The sequence below is a fragment of the Mauremys mutica genome, chromosome 11 (assembly GCF_020497125.1).
Source record: "Mauremys mutica isolate MM-2020 ecotype Southern chromosome 11, ASM2049712v1, whole genome shotgun sequence".
NCBI lineage: Eukaryota > Metazoa > Chordata > Testudines > Geoemydidae > Mauremys > Mauremys mutica.
In genome coordinates this window covers 2314762-2329355 of record NC_059082.1, presented here as the reverse complement: position 1 = coordinate 2329355, position 14594 = coordinate 2314762, and the positions used below count along the sequence as shown (strand labels likewise).

The following is a 14594-nucleotide window of genomic DNA, read 5'->3' as shown; positions in this document are numbered from 1 at the left end:
CAATTAAACAAAGAAGCAACCCCACTGAGGGTTGAGGTTAAAAGATGTGCAAGTCTTGATGTGCTCTGAGGCTAGTAGAGCAAGAGGGGAGAGTATAGCACCCTTTGAACATTTCACAGTTACACGAATTCCTTACGTTCCTGGAAGGTGTATTGATTGGTAGGTAGAGTTGGCCCACACCAGAACTTTTTCTCCAAAACATCCCATCTTCCAACTTGGTTTGGAGAAAGTGGATCCAGCCTAGATTTTGACAAAACCAGACCAAGGAGGATTTGCCAAACCAAAACATGGCCTCCTCAGCCCATCTCAATTAGGGACTACAGACTTCACTTTATTTTGATGAAGATTTCTTGTGTAACTTTGTCAATAAAGTATAGAATAAAATCTAGTACCTTTCAAAACAGATTCCTGGCGGGGGGAGGGGGGGAATCAATCTGCTGAAAACTTTCTTTTGGTGATGTAATCCGAGGCTTTTTACTGGCAATCAGTCACCCAATAAATTACCAAGCAAGTCAGTCCAAGAAACAAGTCTTACATCTCACAGTCATAGTACTTAATGTAATCTCATTGCTCTTACTAAAAGTCTTCATTCTAGAGGGAAAATACATATCTTGCTGGAAAAAAATAGGAGTGAGCTTTCAATGTATTAGCTGAACAGTAATTCCATCTGACGGTAGTGCGTTTAAATTAATATGTCTCTTCAGGATATTTATCAGTCAATAAGAACTTCTCTTACAACTATTTTTATAACACAGGGCACGTGTCTAGCTCTGATGTGTTCATACACAAATAAATTTACTTAAATGCTCCTTTAAAAGGCTTTCAAGCAATAAGAAACTTGATTATCAAAAAAAAAAATTCTACAGAGACTTCATGTCAACTCAGAAGGCATCCTTTCCTCTCCTGTAAGAAATATAAATATAAGTGGATGCCTTAGACTTAGCTCTAAGGGAATACTTAAGTTAGATCACCATAAACTTTTTTTTTTGAGAGCTGAGGTTATGCAGTCTTTATAAGATTCTCCTTTGAAATCCTTCCAAGTGTTTTTAATACAGGATAGCAATCGCTATATGCACCCTTTCCAATTCTGAGTACCGGTATATGAATTTTTTTCATTATTTTTGATGGAATTTCATCACTTGAAGAAAAATATTGCTTCAGACTCCTATTAGTGTGGTTTAGAATGAGATACTGATTCATTTTTTTAGCAGTACAGGTCATATTAACAAAACTTACCATGAATGATATTTTCTCTGTATTCCTGGAAGTAACCTCACTAAAAAGGTGTGTTTTCTATTGGTGCATTACAGTAATACTAGTCCATGCTAGCCATTAGTGAAATCCTATAGATGAACACCAAAGCTCTTAAGAAAAATGTCATTATCTCTTCCAAATTTATGTCTTATCATAGCTATGTATGCTAGCATGGTTAGAGCTCCATTATATTAATTTTATATAAAATAATGTATTGATATGAAAGTCAGATTCCAAAATATAAGTTAGAAAGTCCATTTTAGCTGGAATTAATTAAAATAGACCTATCCTTCTTTTAAAAGAGAAGGAAATTGCATTTGTCAGAAAAGATAACATGGCTTTGCTTCCACTATAGAATCTAGGGCTTTTCACTTTATTTGCATAGTATGGGCCCCAACCAACAACCTTTCATAAACAGGTTCTGAAATAACATAGGACTTATTTTCAGATGATAATTTTGTCCCTTCTGTAAAAGTAACATCGTATTTCTTAATCCGCTCCAAAATTCTTTCCAATAACTGTGTCTAAGTGGAAGGGATAGGAAAACCACTTCCATTAAAGCATAAACCAATCCATGCTCTCACTCAAAACTCAAGCCTGCTTTTTGAAACTTTTTGATAGTTTTTTTTCCCCCTTCTTGAGTTCACCAAGAAACAGATGCATCAAAACATCATTTGAAAGGCTATCTTGAAGGATTTTTGACCCAATGGGAACAAGGAATTCCATTTAAAGGTTTCTAATTAGAACCAATCAAAAAGTGTTTGTGAAAATGTTGTCCCTGCTTTTGTCACCATGGGTCTGGTTCTCTGGAACAGTCCCTGGGAGGATCCCTTCAGTGTGCCAACACCCCCCAGTCTTACTCACTAGAGTAACCCACTTGGCTTCACTGTTCTTAGATGAACTTCAGAGCCTTCAGCACCCCTGTTTCTCACTGTCAGCTCCCTTCAGCAAGTCCACCCTAGTTGGACACCTGAAAGAAACTTATACATCCAAAGGCAGCATACGCACCCTCTCTTTCAGCATCATAATGACTCTCAGCCAGCGTTGTAAAAGCAGTTTATCAGATGTCTGGGACACAGCATAGAAAGTCCCTGGTTAGCATAGAGAACAGAAAGTTACAGCATGGTCCGTTTTGGTCAGCCCCAAGCCCAGAGTTCTCTGACCCCTCTTTTATCCCAGTTCCCAGCAGCCTGTTCTTAATAACCTCCCATCTAGCCTTCCTCCTCAGCCCTTTGTTCTCCATCTGATCAAACATGGTTGACTTTCTGCGGAGGAGTGGGCCTTTCATGGTCATTAAGTGCTAGCTAACAAATGTCCAGGCAACTGGAGTGGCCATTGTCTTCTCAGAATCATAGAATATCAGGGTTGGAAGGGACCTCAGGAGCTATCTAGTCCAACCCCCTGCTCAAAGCAGGACCAATCCCCAACTAAATCATCCCAGCCAGGGCTTTGTCAAGCCTGACCTTAAAAACCTCCAGGGAAGGAGATTCCATCACCTCCCTAGGTAACCCATTCCAGTGCTTCACCACCCTCCTAGTGAAAAAGTTTTCCCTAATATCCAACCTAGACCTCCCCCACTGCAACTTGAGACCATTACTCCTTGTTCTGTCATCAGGTACCACTGAGAAAAGTCTAGATCCATCCTCTTTGGAACCCCCTTTCAGGTAGTTGAAAGCAGCTATCAAATCCCCCCTCATTCTTCTCTTCTGCAGTCTTAACAATCCCAGTTCCCTCAGCCTCTCCTCATAAATCATGTGCTCCAGCCCCCTAATCATTTTTGTTGCCCTCTGCTGGACTCTTTCCAATTTTTCCACATCCTTCAGACTCTCCATGGACATGGGTCCAGGGTGCAGACAGCTAGGTGTCAGTCACACCAATATGTCTAGGTCTCTGGAAAGAATAAATCTTTTCCCACTCCCTAATTAGCCATGCAGCACATAGAGGAAACTGAGGCATTCACCTGTGACAGGTTGCTCCCCCTTCTGGGATACCACCTGATGTACTGGGGTATCACTGAGCCCACCTGTCCCACCATTTTGGGCTCCCTCACCCTGTTCTCCTAAGCCAGGCCCTCAAGCCGCCTCCAGCACACACAGGCACTGAGATCAGCTCTGCCTGGGAAGGGTTCAGCTAAGAAATTGCCCAGCACTCAAATGCACACCCCCTCTGGAGAGCAAACCCAAACCGGTATCATCTTGCGCTGCACAGGGAGCTGTACAGCATAAGCCCAGGAAATTCACCCCCTCCCTCAGTGTGGGGGAAGATCTGCACAGCTTCTCACTCCCTCCCCCAGCTATGAATTGCACAAACTGGTGTATAGAAAACAAAAACAAGTGTGTTAAGTACAAGAGGGAGATTTTCGGTGATTATAAGGGATAGCAAACAGATCATTGATTTACCTTAGTAAATAAACAAAAAACGCAAACTGAGCTTAACACACTAGCTAGGTAGGATATAAATTAGCAAATTCTCACCCTGAGTGATAAACAGGCTGGCAGATTCTTAAGGCACAAGCTGTCTTGGCTGTCCCAGGTTTTCATACACAGATAAAGATCTTAGCCTGGGACCATCACTTCCCCCAGTTCAGTCCTTGCCCTTCAGGTGTTTCCAGGGGTGTTGCAGGGAGAGTGAGGTCCCCCCATGATGTCATTGTCCCCCTTTTATATCTTCTCCCCATTTGCGGGGAAGATCTTTTGCTGTGACCTGGGTCAGACAGTTCCCGTTGTGCAGTGCTGTCTCTGAGCAGTTTCTACTGTACACAGTTCCCAGGGTAATCCTGGTGCTCGTGTGCATTTCCTCACTGAGCCATTAACATTGTTTGCCCTTTTTACTGTTGTATCTGAAAGGCTGCTTGTGGGTGCTTTCAACCTCTCAATATGTTCAATAACACATACATAGCTAAACATCATAACTTCACATACAACGATAGCACATACAATCCAGTGAGATATGAATGTCTAGTAGATCGAGACTTTTGTACTTTGTACAAAACATATCCTAATTACATGATAGTGGTGAATATTGGGGTGTCAGGGTTTCACACCACCATATTAATACAACATATTACAGAAAATTCCCACTGTCACAGTTTGTCATTCTTTTTTTTCTTAATTTTGTCAACCAGCTTTATTTCTAATGTGAATTCTATATGAATGAAGTTGGGCAGTGTTTGGAAGCATTATCCAGCTCTGAGGGAAGCAGTTATGTCTAGTGGTTAGAGCCATGCACTAGCAATAAGGAACCTGAGTTTTATTCTTTACTCTGCCATTACCTTGCATTGGGCAAGTCACTTAACCTCTCTCTGCCCTGTTCCCCACCTATGTAAAATGGGAATTGTAATACTTACCCAAGTTCTTGAAGCTATGTAGATAAAAAAATGCTAAATGCTAGGTATATAGTAGTAGTAGTAGTAGTATTAACTGAACTGAAGAGAACCTTTGACTCCTTTGAGGTTTTGCTCTTTACTCACTACATTATCAATTTTTCCCCAATTACAGCCAATCTAAAAAACAATTTGTATACAGAGCTGCTCAAATTCCTCTGGACAATAGAACCCAGAAAACACACCATGTATATGCAGCTATCTCAACTACCATGTAGATACAAGTCCCAAGAAAAAGACGCAGTACATTAAACAGCTACCTGCTGTCTTCATTCACTTAAGGATCCATTTATGTATAAACTTTACCCTCACTTATCTTATTACAATCGAAAATCTATTTAAATTCAACATCATTTGATATTGACTGGGAATCAGTGGGGAAAAGCGAGGAGTTTGGGGGACTTTGATATTGGTTGAGGAAACTGAATAAAATAACCCTCTTGTATTAAATTTCTAACAAAATAAAGCAGCTCAATACCGACGGGGGGAGTGTTCTTTTTCCAAAGCATTTGGGGCTTTGTTATGGCGTCTTTCATGAGTTAGACACACATTTAAATCAGAATAGAGCCAGTGTAATCTGAGCAGAGATTACTCGGTCATGATCTGTTTTTTCAAGGGGCTTCGTTATAGTGATTGATAGGCCTTAGTACCTAAAACATACGTCAGTTTATTCTTTAAAACGCGGGGGGGTGAAGCTCTCTGACTGTTGCATGTTGTCCTGCAAATTCAGTTTCATTCTGTTAAACTAGTTTACCAGCAGGGCCTTCTGAGACATGTCATGTGTATGATAAATCAAGCTGCTGTTTCTGAACCATGGAAAAACTAAACCTGAAACAGGAAAAAAGAGAGAGAGCGTGCAAGAGAGAGTGTGTGTGTGTGTGTGCGCACGCACATGCACACACCAGAGGTTTGGATGGGGTGCATGTTAATCCCTTCCTAGTAACTCAGCTAAATAAATCACCAACAAAACCCCCTTTGTTAAGCAACAATTTTTATAATTTTCTCTAACATATGAAGACACAGTGCCACCCTCTCCCCTTTTATATCATTCACTAAACAGGAAGATGTCCCCAGAGAGGCAGAGTAGCTGGCTTACTCATTCACGGATACTATCGATTTTTTCATTTTCTTTTGCATCTTCCCTGGATGGAATTTGTATTTTCTCTGTGCAAGCAAATTTCACTTGTTTCTACAGGCTGGCCCTTTGCACTAAACACACACTGGCACTAATTTAGAGCTGCCCTTTAAGCAAATACTTATTTGGTCTATGAGCTATGGTCTCCCTTACACAGGCTTCTCCCAGACCGTGGGCAATAGATTCAGTAGATTGTGACTTATGGCTTTTCCTGTTCATTGTTCTTTTGGAGTTTGGGGGCAGGGAGGTCAATCCCCTCAAATCAGAGTATCTCTGTGATGCATGGGGATCCAGTCTCTTTCATAACACCCTCTCTCTCCAGCAACACTGGTACAGAAGAAATCTTTAGCTAATTCCACCATAGCCTGCACAGTAGCAGCTGCAGAAGGATCAGCATTAACACCTGATCAGATTTCTAATCCGAAATCTTTAGAGTAAAGCTGTAGAGTCGAGTCTCCAACAAGCTGCTAAATGAAATTCTGGTCATGGGGTTTTCATGAGGCCCCCCCCCCCTTTTTTTTTGGATCATCACTGTCCTTCATAAAATGCAGACATGAGAAAAAATAGGAGAGCTTCTTGTTTTGATACATTACATATGCCTTAACTCAGGCTATGAAACATTCAAAAATGTTTTTGTAAGCCATGATTTACGATTGAAAATTTCTAGAAAGCAAGAAACAGACAAAGGACTCAAAAAGATTTGGTCTGAGGTAAACACAGTATGTTGTCAAAATGAATTTGGCAAATTAAAAAGCACACCACCACCACTATACTGTGCAGTAGGGGAAAATCAGTTTCACTGGTTGATAGTTATTGAGGTCTGTATTGTAAAAACTAATATACAAAATGGTATGTGCAATTTCCCTCATTTTTTGCTCTCTGGTATTGTATCTAAGAGGATTCCAGCCTCTAGGGGACAGTTCTCATTGTCCCATTCTTTCATAAAAAGAAATTTCTCCCACCCTTTGTAGCTTGTAGGCTAGTTGGAATTCATTCAAACAATATTGTGCCTTCAGACTGGCTTTATCAGGCTTATTATTAAAATGGTTACAAAATCCTTGAAATCTCAGATGTTTGCAATGAATTTCAAAACATTTGCAACAGGGTAACAGACCAAACCTTCTGTAGCAATGACCACTTCCTGAGGAACAGTTCTCTAGTTTGCTCTGAAACCAAAGAGTAAATATCACATATTGGCCAGATGATCTGCTCTGGCTTCTGACCGGCACATACACTTACACTATGCAATGAACTGATGGGAGGTGTCAGTGGTATCCTTCCCCCCCCCCCACGTTGTGGAGGCCCAGGCCCTCCCATGGTTCCACATGGGGACAGGTCACCAGCAGTTGGGAGGGTGCAGTAGGAAGATTGCTGTGCAAGGTATCATCTCTCCAAGGGGATTCCAGCTCTAAATTCATGGTGAAATCATTTGAGGGTGGTTCCCTCACTACAGTGTGAAATTCCTCTCACAGGAGAATCTGGCCAGCAGCAGTTTGGTAAGCTAGGGTCTGTCACTCACACTGTTAGAGGGGCCGGAGCCAAGGGTGGCTGGGAAGCACTGCAGAACCACAAGAATCTAGCTGCTCTCAATGGATGCGTGGATTTGGGGGCCAAAGCCCCTTCTTATTTGGCAGAGGCGCCAACCCTGGGAACGAGCACGCTCAGACTGAGTTTCCTGGTCTCCTGCATGGGAAGAGGTGACCCTCTTCATGCTTATAATAAAGAAACGTCCCAAATGAAAATGTTTCCACGCTGAGAATTTTTTAAATGTATTTATCAGGTATCAAAATAAATTTCAGCGTCTTCTCATCTGGGTCTTTTGAATTTTTAAAAATCTTCAAATTCCTCTCCCATGAAGCTACTCTGTTTATATGTAATTCTGCAATTTACAGCAACGTCATGTTTTACATTAACCAGACTGTACAGCAGACAGTAACTTAGTCACCTACAGTACAGTTAGTGACCCTCTTAAAGACCAAATTTCTTTGACTTGAGACTGATATTCCCCGAGAGGATTCACATTAGATACCCAGGTTTCAGGATATTAGTCATGAGAAATTCTCCCTGTCCTCTACCCCATTACAATTCCAGTCAGACTAAAGGACTGAGTAGCCTCTTACTGCAAATGCGTAAGATTAGCAGAAGTGGGAGTTCTCAACATCTGGGCTGATGGGTGAATATTCCATTATATATAGCGAGAGGTTATTCAACAGTCATCTGAAATATAGAAGCATATTTTAGTCCATTTTTCAGAAGCCTGCTACAGAAACAGGTGCACTTTTGACACTCCTGGAGCCCCCATTCTGGTTTATTTTAATTGTGAAGAGATATAGGTACAAAGCATTTGAAGTTAAGTCTGTTCAAAGGTGGTTTAGCAATTGTACGTCCTCTGTGGTACAGCTGCATAAACTTAGAAAAAGCAGTTCTTCTAAATATTCTGGACTAGAAGTAGACAGTTTGATCAGCAATCGTGGCTCATCTGTGGCATTCGTGGCTTTCTGGCTTGCCGGGTATGTCCCCTTCCCACCCATGAAGTTTTACAGCCAAGGTGGGATGAATTTGTCTGGTGACCATAAAGATCAACAGTAGCTTACAAAACAAGTATCATCTGATCTGCAGGAAGAGCTTTGTGATGGGGCTGTCCCCGCCTGGTGTGCCTGCCTCAGTTTCCCCTTTTATTTCAGAGTCAATGAGTTGCCATTATTAGTTCTATAGAGTTGCATAGAGTCTCATGGTTTAATATAATGTAAATTATTATTTAATTGTAGCCAGAGCCAAATGGCAACTGTCCTACATCTATATTATGTAAGAACTATCAGATGGTCTAGTGGATAAAGCAGTGGACTGGAACTCAAGAGACCTGCTGAATTCAATTCACTTCCTGTGTGATATCAGGCAAATCATTTAATCTATGTGGTGCCTCAGTTTCCCCATCTGTAAAATGGACAGAACCATCTTCCCTTACCTCACCAGGTGTAGCGAGAATAAGATCCATTAATGATTGTGAGTCACTCAGGTACTACAGTAGTGAAACTATGTACATTGATACACACAGGGCAGATCTCTGAATAAGATTGCATCAGCTTGCGTGGCCATAAAATAAATCCTTTCAGGGGCAGTTTACTGCTTACAAGCAAGATGAGAGGAAGACTGATTATGTTTATAAAATTAGTTCCAAACACCAAGGACATTTTGGGTGGTCTGTACTTTAAAAAAAAAAAATGTTCACGTATGTCAGTTGAAAGAAAACTATTTTTCCAGGCCCAAAGACATCCCTGCTATACATATATGTGCATTTGCACTCATACTCATTCTCTGAGGGACAGAGCATAGTCTGCCTTTTGAATTAGCGGCTGCTGCCTAAAGGTTCTCAAGGTACTATAAACAATTACTGCAAATAAAAAAAAGTGTTTATTTTTCAAGAAAGAAAGAAAAAGAAAGAAAACCTATCCCCTTGTCTCAAGAAGTCTAGCAACATACAACTCATTTAAAACCCAAAAGAATGCAGTCCTCACCATATGAGTCAAGCAAGAGACGCTGGCCAATCCAGCAGCACCCTCCCATGGCTCCATGAGGAATGGCAGTGCTGCTCTTCTGAAATCAAAATCATAAGCTCTCCCCCTAGGCAGAGGAAAGGTGCGTGCTAAGGAACATGTCTGGTAATCTTATCTTCCCCCACCATTTCTAAGAGCACATACTATCCATGCAGATAAAATTACATCACCACTTACCTGCAAAGAATATTAAACTGTTTTTTGTCTAAATTAGAAGCACACTTTTAAAGGGTAAATTGGTTAAGTTTACAATTAGTGAAGGAACAGTCAGAAGTCATCCCAAAAAGATACATACAAAGAAGCTCCATACACAAAAGTTAAGTGTATCAAATCCATGGCAGCCGCAGCTGCTCTTAACTTCTGAGAGTCAGGGCTGGGCAAAATTTTTTGTACTAAAGCTTTTTTTTTATGGGGGGTGGGGGAGGAGGGAGACCAAAAAAATGTAGATCCAGTGATATTGAGATGTTTTGCAAATCCCATGATGCCAAATTGTTTCAGTTAAAAAAAATTCCAAATATGTCAAAAGTGTTTCATATTGACAAAGAACTTAAATTTTTCCGTTCAAAATGACTTGTTTCAAAATTTCCTTTTAATTTTTTTTAAACAATAAAAATGTTTTAAATGGTCAAAATCAAAACATTTTATTTGACCCAAAATGTTTTTCACCCAATTTTTCAAACTGCCAGCAAACCTAAAAACCCATTATTCACACAGTTCTAGTAAGCTCCACAGCTCTCAGTTTAATAAGCAGGAAATGCTACCTTCCCTCACCTGTACTGTAAAAGACATAAGAAATGTAAATGAATTAGTTGTTCAAAAGTTTATATTAAGATCTAGAGCTGTCTCTCCAAGCAGACCATTCTTTGCAACAATTGCATCACAAGGTCACAGATTGTAGTGGATTTAGAGGCAAAGTTAAAACTAAACAAAAACTTCTGAAGTCCTCACAAATTTGAGGTCAGTTGGACATTCACTGGGCTTTTTGCATCTCAGTTCAATGTGTTCTAAGACATACACTTCCATTTAGAGCACACAGGCAAGAAAAAATTGTAAAGGCCAGCAACCCAGAGCAACCAAATCCCCACTTTGAACCAAAAAATAAAAACAAAATAAATAAAACAAATATTACTTGCTCCTGACCTAAACTTAAAAGCCATGTATTCATGTATAACTAAATAAGAGCAACCCAGAATTCCCTACTCAAAAAATCATGTCTATGACCTCCAATGATCGTGCCACATTGTTTATAACAGTGATTACTGCCCAACCAGTTAAACCCTTCACCAGAGTCAATTCCACCTTTGGGCTATATTCTATCACCTTGCAGAACTCACCAGGACAGCTGCAGGAATTTTACACAAAGGCAGAACTTGGCCTGTGGAGTGAAGAATTTTGCCAATGGGGAAAAACAAAGCTCTTATTTTAAGGCCTGAGACAGCAATTCAAACCCTTCCGAGGAAGAAACTGAGGCACATTTATCTTTTCAGTCTCTTTCCGCCACTTTTCCCTTGCTCAGATTGGTTTATCCTTTTATTCCATCCCTGCAATTCTTTTCCCATGTCCCTTACAGAGTTCTTTTCATATACATTGTCCTGCTTCCTATTTCTCTCTTCCTCAAAAGGATCCTGCTGCTGTCACTGTGCTTTCTTCAGACTTCTCCAGCTATCCAAATCCACCTTCAGTTGCTATAGAATCTTGGGATTAATGTTCCATCTCTCCCCAACTGCCCCAGAACTTTCCAGTTCCAACATCCCAACTGTCATTCCAAACTCCTATGGCATCTTCTGATTACAGCGTCCAATCTATTTTAAAGGGAGGCATCACCCAAAACATTCTGCTTTTGCTTTGCATAAGAGAGAGGATGCAAATATCACTCTGGGTACAGGACATCACCTAGAGCTCAAAGTTAAGGCAAGTAGTTTCCTTTTGGATGGCACTAAAATGGCCTGCTACTTTTGAGTTTCTCCTAGGACTCTGTTTAGTCAATTGGATCCATAAGCTCGTCAGGATGTGTGTACCTGCCTATTTGTATACATCACCTCCTACAAGAGTACTTCAGAGATGTAGTGAGGATTTATTATGTTTGCAATAGTTACTTGAAAATGTAAACGCCCTGCATATGCACAGATATTTCCATTCAATAGTGCATATAAAGAAACTGAAAAGGAAGATTCGTTTATATTTTCAGTCCCGGTCACACAAATGCAAGAGTTTTAAGTGCACATAAGAGGATTGTTTGTGCACTTAGGATAAGGATATAACACCTCAGTTTGGCTATAAAAATTGACAATCGTTTTCTTATTTAGCACAAACATTTCAGACCCAAGTTGTCCTCAGACAAGGTACCTTAAGAAGAGTGTCCTCTTTTGGTCCAATAGGTGAACGCAGCTGAACCGCTCAGTAACAGTGATCATAATATAATTAAATTTAACGTGTTTGTAAGATAGGGAGACAGTGAATACCAAAGAAACCCACCACAGTAGCATTTAATTTCACAAAGGGCAACTACATAAAAATGAGGAAGCTAGTTAAATGGAAATTAAAAGGAACAGTCACAAGAGTGAAATGTCTGCAAGCTGCATGAAAGCTTTTTAAAAATACCATAACTAAATGTACACCCTCCGTCTCTCCCCAAAAAATGTAGGACCACCAAAAAATGCCACCATGGCCAAACAATGCGAAAAAGGCAGAGGTAAAAAGGCACACTTTAAAAATTGGTAGTTAAATCCGAAAGGAAAATAGAAAAAGAGAATAAAACACTAGCAAGTCAAGTGTGAAAGTATAATTAGGCAGCCCAGAAAAGAATTTGGAGAGCAACCAGCAAAAGACACAAAATCTAACAGCAAAAAAATTGTTAAGCAAATCAGAATCTCAGAAGCAGGACGCCTGCCAAACAATCAGTGGGGAGCACTCCCGGAAGAAAAGCTTGTTGCAGAGAAGCTAAATGATTTCTTTGCATTGGTCTTCCCTGTAGCGGATGTGAGGGAGATCCCCACACCTGAGTCATTCTTTTTTGGTGACAAATCTGAGGAACTGTCCTAGACTGAGGTGTCGATAGAGGAGGTTTGGGAACAAATTGGTAAATTAAACAGGAATAAGTCACCAGGACCAGATGATATTCACCTAAGAGTTCCTTCAGAACTCTTATGTGAAATTGCAGAACTACTAACTGTGTGTGTAACCTATTGCTTTAATCAGCCTCTGAATGAGAACAGCTAATGTAACACCAATTTTTAAAAAAGCCTCCAGAGGCAATTCTGGCAATTACTAGTTGGTAAGTCTACACGGCTTTTGTAAAGGGAAACCACGCCTCACCAATCTATTAGAATTGAGGGAATCAGCAAACACATGGACAAGGGTGACCCAGTGGATATAATGTACTTGTACTTTCTGAAAGCCTCTGACAAGATCCCTCGCCAAAGGCTCTTAAGCAAAGTAAGCAGTCATGGACTAAAGAGGGAGGGTCCTCTCACAGATCAGTAACTAATTAAAAGATAGGAATCAAAGGGTAGGAATAAATTATCAGTTTTCATAGTGGAGAGAGGTAAATAGCAGGATCCCTCAATAATCAGCACTAGGACCAGTGCTTTTCAACATATTCATAAATTATCTGGAAAAAGGGGTAAACAGAGAGGGGGCAAAGTTTGTAGATGATACAAAATTACTCAAGATAGTTAAGTCCAAAGCTTACTGAGAAGAGTTACAAAGAGATCTCACAACACTGGGTGACTGGGCAACAAAATAAGAGATGAGATTCAATGTTGATAAATGCAAAGTAATGCACATTGGAAAACATAATCCCAACTACATATACAAAATAATGGAGTCTACATTATCTGTTCCCACTCAAGACAGAGATCTTGGAGTCACTGTGGATAGTCCTCTGAAAACATTGCTCAATGTGCAGCAGCAGTCAAAAGGTCTATCAGAATGTTAGGAATCATTAGGAAAGGGGTAAATAATACAGAAAATATCATAATGCCACTATATAAAGCCATGGTAAGCCCATGCCTGGAATATTGCATGCAGTTCGGGTTGCCCCATCTCAGTAAAAGATATATTGGAATTGGAAAAAGTGCTGAGAAGGGCAACAAAAATCATCAGGGGCATGGGCAGTGGGTGAACCCCACTTCAGGGAGGCTAACCAACTGGCCTGTTCCTTCTGCCCAGCCCATGCCCCACCCCGCGCTACCAGAGGAGCCCCAAGGCCCCCCCTCCCCATGCTGCCAGAGGAGCTTTAGCTGCCCACTGGTAGACCCCCCCAGCCCGAGCCACTGGCCCGACTCCCGGGCTGGTCTGAGCCGCCGGCAGGCAGCCCGAGCTCCAGGCCGCCAGTGGAAGCTGAGCCCTCACTGGCTTCAGGGGAGACAGGGAGCGAGGTAGGGCCTCATGGCGGAACATGAGCAGGGCCACGACTTGGGTTAGGGGAGGCTTAGCCTGCCCTGGCCTTTGATACCTGCTGCCCGTGATTAGGGGTATGGAACAGCTTCCATCTGAGGAGAGATTAAAAAGACTAGGACTGTTCAGCTTAGAAAAGAGATGACTAAAGGGGATAGGATAATGGTCTATAAAAGCATGACTGGTGTCGAGAATAGGGAAGTGTAATTTGCCCCTTCACATAACACAAAAACCATGCATCACCCAATGAAATTAATAGACAGCAGGTTTAAAACAAAACATAAGGAAGTATTGCTTCACACAGTCAACCTGTAGAAGTTGGTGCCAGGGAGATGTTGTGAAGGCCAAAACTGTAACTGGGTTCAAAAAACAGAATTGCGTAAGTTCCTGGAGGATAGATCCATCAGTGGCTATTAACCAAGATGGTCATGGATGCAACCCCATGCTTTGGGAGTTCCTAAATCTCTGACTGCCAGACGCTGGGATTGGATGGATCATTCAAATTACCCTGTTCTGTTCATTCCCTCTAACACCAGCCACTGTCAGAAGAGAGGATACTGGGCTAGATGGACTGCTGCAGTGACTCTCCTGAAAGGGGTACCGTAGTCTGGAAAGGTTGAGTCTGATGTGTCTTGTGTACCCCCACATTTCATCTCACTTAAAAACTACTTGCTTACAAAATACAGACATAAAAATACTAAAGTGTCACACCGCTATTTACCGAAAAATTGCTGACTCTCTCATTTTTACCACATAATTATAAAATAAATCAACTGGAATATAAATATTGTACTTACATTTCACTGTATAGTATATAGAGCAGTATAAACAAGTCATTGTCTGTATGAAATTTGAGTTTGCACTGACTTTG

At 41.0% G+C, this 14594-nt stretch overlaps 1 long non-coding RNA gene across 2 annotated transcripts; it reads right to left on the bottom strand.

Moving 5' to 3' along the window:
* Positions 1-2262: 2262 nt before the first annotated feature.
* On the bottom strand, positions 2263-11153 carry LOC123344343. Of its 2 annotated transcripts, none has more exons than XR_006572526.1 (3): positions 10660-11153; positions 9287-9392; positions 2263-2345 (listed from the first exon to the last, which is right to left on the bottom strand). It is a non-coding gene; the product is annotated as an uncharacterized LOC123344343 (long non-coding RNA). The 2 variants fall into 2 exon arrangements; XR_006572525.1 differs by lacking the exon at positions 2263-2345 and adding an exon at positions 7623-7988 and having other exon boundaries at positions 10660-11152.
* Positions 11154-14594: the final 3441 nt, after the last annotated feature.